Source organism: Nothobranchius furzeri, chromosome 1 (assembly GCF_043380555.1).
Source record: "Nothobranchius furzeri strain GRZ-AD chromosome 1, NfurGRZ-RIMD1, whole genome shotgun sequence".
NCBI lineage: Eukaryota > Metazoa > Chordata > Actinopteri > Cyprinodontiformes > Nothobranchiidae > Nothobranchius > Nothobranchius furzeri.
Window position 1 is genome coordinate 97,109,142 of NC_091741.1, and position 6,000 is coordinate 97,115,141.

Here is a 6,000-nt window from a genome sequence, read left to right on the forward strand (position 1 = left end):
AATAAATAATCGTAATCAGTCAGGTTCAGGATGGAGCCTCATTAGGGGCCGCCATTTGTTCGTGTGTGCATTTCTATCATACATTTGAATCAGATTGAGATCCAGACTGTTTGCTTCATTGGTCCTCTTTCATGTTTAGAGGTAAAACATCTTCTCAAGAGGGAAAAATAACATATCAACCTTAAACTTTGATGAATGAAATTATTAAATGTTGTATATGCTGGGACAGCAGTAGCTCAGGAGCGAGCGGGTTGTCCAGTAATTGGAAGGTTGCAGGTTTGATCCCGGCTCCGACCAGAGAATGCTGCTGTTGTGTCCTTGAGCAACACCTAACCCATGTTGCCTGCTAGTGGTGGTCGGAGCCTTTGCTCAGAAGCCTCGCCTCTGTCAGTGTGCCCCAGGGCAGCTGCGGCCACAGTGTAGCTCATCCCCACCAGAGTGTGAGTGTGTGTGTGAATGGGTGAATGACTGATTATGTTGTCACGTGCCTTGGGGGGGTTGTGGAACCCTAAAAAGGCCAAATAAAATCACAAATCATTTACCATAAGATTATTAACCTCAAAGACCTTCAATCAGAACCAAACTAAAATATTAGGCTTTTATTTTTATCTAAAGCAGAGTATTATCGTTAGTGCTATCATTACTATTATTAGTAGTATTGTTGTTATAGCGTTAACCCTTGACATCAGGGCATTTCCAGATTCTGACGTAAAATTTAAGTTCTATTTCAGTACGTTGATCATTTTTCGGCTGAATTTCACTGTCTGTTTTTTGCTGTTTTTTACATTTTTCTGCATAAAGTTGTTTCTTCTTAATTTTATTATCAGTCATTTAATTCAGAGAACAATCAGGTTAAAGAGGGTTTATAGTGCTGGTTTCCTATTGGCCAGCCAGGTGCCACAGCTCCATCCGGTCCTTTACCTGCAGACTCGTCAAGTATTGAGACTTGAATTTTAAAGTAAATTACTGATTATAAAATGTTTGTTTTATTTTTAGGTATGTTTCATTTATCCAGGAGGTTAGCTGTTATATAAGTGTTTTTCGTTATTCTTGAACCCAGTGAAGCTCACCCAGACTTTTAGTTTTCTCGGTAAATAAAATCAAAATTTCATTAACATGTCATAATGATAATTAATGCTGATTATGTAGCAGGGATTGATTTAAATGGCTCCATCTGTCCTGTATCAGATTAATTGACTTAAACAGGACTTGTTTTTAGTTTGCGTTTACTTTTTATGGAACATTTGATTTGATTTTTTGTTGCCGTCAAAATGCTCAAAAATATAAAAAGACCCAAAAATCCCCACTAATGAGCTCAGGAGCAGAATCTGAACTTTCTGTTACAAAACATACAAAATGTACCCTTTAGTTTTTCTCTAAGAGGAAACATTTTCTAAATTTAAAACAACACTATTGATCATAAAGGCTCCGGTATCACCTCTTGACAATCAGAGGAAGAGTCTGTAAACAGTTTAGTGGTAAACCAGGAAACAAACATATAAAAATCACCTGATATAAAAATACTTCCTGAGTGCCTTTAGTTCCTTGCTGCTCAGTGGAGGCCCTGTGGAAGATAGAATAAAAACTAGAGAGAAACTCTGGACCTCTCCCCCCCTAACCCTGAGATCAGTGGACTCAGTGGTCTCCTTTAAAAAGCAGCTGAAGACTCACCAGTTCAGACTTTGATGTGACCTTCATCACCACCCTCCCCTTATTCTGCTCTTCCTACCAACTCCACCTTTCCCGGGATCCACTGATTTCCCTCTTTCCTATTCATTTTCTCTCTCCGTTTCCTTACATTTTCAAGCACAAATTTTTTTCTCATTTTAAACTTTTTTTTGTATTTTTGTTTTCATATTTTACATTTTTTGTTTCTGTGAAGCTTCTGTGATTTTTATCTTGAGAAGAACTTTATAAAAGATTGTTTTCTTTCTTTCTTTAAAGTCAAGATCGAAAGAAATTAAAAATTAGAAAGCAAATCAGGAAAAGGCTGAACCACTGACACGATGGGTTCCTGAGTAGAACAGGAAATCTGTAGCATTCCCTTTTAGTTGTTCTATTAAAACGTGTGCCTCAGTAAGAGGGGGGTCTCTCCAGTGATGCTGTTTAGCTCCCGGCTCAGAGAGATGCCACGGCCTCCCGTTAAACATCCCCATGTGCGCGCCACTCAGCATCAAGAGAGAGGATATCCTCTTGTCTGCACACGCACTAAATCCCACACTGAGCCTCACCCACGGCCAGCAGCTCCCCCCTAACCTCCCCCCACCTCTGCCCAAAATCTGTGTCGGTTATGTAAAACTTGGAGTGAGGGCTATGAGAGAGGTCCCCGGAGAGCAGCGCTCATCATACATTAAACAGCACCCCAGGTCTGACTAAACACCGGCTCATTAATAAATAATGATGGCAGTGGTTAAAAATAGATCCCCCACAGCCCCCTACCCCACCCTGCGTCTCCCTTCTCCACGTGGGGGGGGGGGGGGGGGGGGGGGGGGGGGCTCTGTTCTGCTCCATAATGTTGGGATCAGCACCTTGGAGAGGGCCGCTGTGACAGCTGATCAGTGTGTGTGTGTGTGTGTGTGTGTGTGTGTGTGTGTGTGTGTGTGTGTGTGTGTGTGTGTGTGTGTGTGTGTGTGTGTGTGTGTGTGTGTGTGTGTGTGTGTGTGTACACCAGGTGTACTCAAATTCCCCAGTAAACAACAGCTGAGGAATTAAAACCAACCCTGATGACAGCAACGTTGTCCAACTCTCCTACCTGATCTCTTTTCTCCCATCCCTCTCTCATCCCTCATCCTTCACTCTGTCCATCTTCCCTCCCAAAGCTTTGCTTCGCTCTATCCTGTCTCCACCTCTCTTCACTCTCATGACTTCCTGTCCTTTAATCCATCACTCTTTTGCTTTTTTCCTTATCTGAATACGCCTTCACCTCCACTCTCTGCAGAATACATCCATCCTTCACCTTTTTCTTCCTTATTTCCTAAAGAGCTCTATCCGTTCTTCTGTCTGATTCAAGCTGCAGGACTATTTTTTTACTCTTCTCCCCCAAAGGGCAGACGGATTTCTTTTCATGAGCGCTGAAAACAAGAAAGATGAGGGGAATTTGAAACCCCACGGAGAGGATGAAATGGGTGATGGGTAGAAAACACTTTGGCAACCTTTAGCTAGTAGCTGGAGGGTCTGGGAGAGGGGGTGGGGGGTTGAGGCAGACCTGGGAAAGTGGGGATTTTTTTTTCTTTCAAAGTTTCATTCAGAAAATTTTCTGTGAGGTCTTTAAAGCCTCATCATGATGATGGAGGAAAACTAAAACAGATTTTATATAAGGAAGCCCTCCAGAAAGTTCCACTTATATCTCCTCCTTCCAGACTTGATGTTTCATGACCTCTGACCTTTACCTTTTCAAAGTGAGGCCATGCAGTTCCGTTGAGTTGTGGATAATTTTGTGCTTTAATTTCTTCAGGACAGATTTTACTTTTAGAGATGGTTTGGCTGCCTTCGTGTTGTCACACATGTTCCACCAAAGTGATTGGTCAGGTCTGCAGGTCTGGGTGTGGCTGAGCTCAGGTTTTCAGCTTTTTCTCAGATAATCGTGATTTCAAAAGTTGGGTTGGATAACTCAAGAATGAAATCACTGTTTGAAAACAGTTTTTTTTTTCACATTTGTCCAATTTGTCACTGTCTGAATTTAGAAAAAATTAGAGGTGGACAAAGAGGAACAAGTGGAAAACTGTTTTTCACATTGATGTATTTGAATCCTGCTTTTGAAACAACATTCCTCCTCAAGAATCCACATGAAGGTCTCCAGGTGAGTCAGTCAGATGCTGCTGCAGTGATCTGCTTGAAGGCTTTTGAAGGTCACAGCCTCCACCTCTGGTTGGCAGCCAGCGGACACACTGCCGGATCAGGTGGAGCACTTTCAGGAGCCAAAATCCTTCAGTGAAGCTTCCATCCAACAGAACAGGGCTGAAAAGAAAGTACAGGGATGAGCACAAGGCTGAGAGGAGAGCATGAAGAAGACACTGGGAAACGCAGAGGAGGGACAAGAGAGAAATGAGAGTGAGGTGCAGAGGTGAGAATGGAGGAGCAAAGTTTTTGAGAGGAGGAGAAAAAGAAGTGAAGGGTGATAGAGGAGAGGAGTGGTGGATGATGAGGGAAGGTGAGCCAATCGTCCCCGCTCACTTGACCTGTCCAATTACCACGGCGACGGTTAATTAGCACCAAGGTAAGCTCCAGTAATTACCACATTGTCTCGGACAAGAGGCTGCTCACACTGATCACACACGCACGTGTTGCTATGGAGACCTACATTCCTCTCCATCGCTTTGCTGCAAAAGAAAGAGAAACAAAGATGGAAATAGATAAAATAGATGAGAAGAAATAACGAGAGCAGAAACAGGAAACGAAGAAAGCAAACAAATGCTCTACAGAAGGCAAAGGAAGTGTGTGTGTGTGTGTGTGTGTGTGTGTGTGTGTGTGTGTGTGTGTGTGTGTGTGTGTGTGTGTGTGTGTGTGTGTGTGTGTGTGTGTGTGTGTGTGTGTGTGTGTGTGTGTGTGTGTGTTAACAGCTCTCTCTGTTGAGGAACAGCTGAAAAAAGCAACAAATTGATCGTCAAGCCTCACAAACTCTACACTGGTGCAAATAGGAAACGTGAATTAAACCAACTAAAAGAGAAGTAGTTAGAGGAAAATAACACCACACAATTATCAGCTTGACTCTCCAAATTGCCCGTTAGTGACATTTGCTCCTCTGAAGCTCACGTTTCCAAGGGCAACCCTTCATCAACCTGCGTGGATCCACACCACCTCTAACACAGACAGGTCGTGACATCCTGACATGGATCCTCACCCCTGCCAACACCTTCAGCCTTTGGAACGCTGATACTGTATGTCCTGAAACACACATGTGCACATCCACACACAGAAATGTCTCCCCTGTTTAGCTGAAAAGTTGCATAAGCTGTCCAAAAGTGTGTTTCTCAGAGGTAATGTGTGGAAGGAAGAGTGGCCTGCTCATATATCTGTGAGGGAACGGTTCGGTAGCTGTCTCTGATCTGTCTTTGGGTCAGAAACACTCACCTTATTTACTATGCTTAAGAAAATTAAGACAAACAAGAGCTGATGAGGTTTATTTAGCAGAAATAAATGTCACCTTTCCAAAAAATTTTAAGTCATTACAGTAGGAGAACTGCAAAACTTTTTTTTCTGTTTTTAGAGGAAGCCAAATGCTCCACACTCTAACACTCTCTATCCTCTCCTGCATGCAGACCAACCCTCTCCAGGGCTCCTCTCGTTCTTTGCTGGACAGACAGCACCATCATGTGGTCAAAGGCAGCACTGCATCTGCAGAATAAATTAAATACACTCTTTATATCAGCAGACCGACAGTGAACATAGTTCAATAGCATTTTATTAATAAGCTGCTAAAAATAAATCAAATGAACATTTTTATAAAATTTTATTATCAAGTCAGTGAAATTTAATGGATGTTTCTCTGATCTGTTAAATAATAGAGGGGTTGTTACTCTGAGCCAGCTGTTTTGACAAAGGGTCAACAATGAAACAACCAAAAAAAGAAAAACGGAAAACAAAGATAGCTTGCATATGAAGGTCACCAACGTTCTTTTTTGATTTTCAGAAGTTTTGCATGTGACTATTGGGTCTGTCGGTGTTGGAGCCTGGTGATACATGGATCCTTCAGATGTTACGTCTTTCACCAGCACCCGGATGGAACATTAGTGTGTGTCATGACCAGGAGTTTTGCTGTTTCTCCCAGTACAGTCTCAAGCACACGGAGATTCCAGGAGACCGTTACTGTAGGAGAGCTGGGCAGTGCCATCATAGGTCCTTAACCTAAAAAGAAAAAAGAAAAAGTGGTTCAATATTTTAAGTTTTCCCTGCAAAAATTTGAAAATGTTATTAGATAAATGATACATTTACAAGAAACAAGATAAATTGGTATGCAACAAACTAATTGCCCTTTGGAACCAATGAAGTTTTCTGAATCTG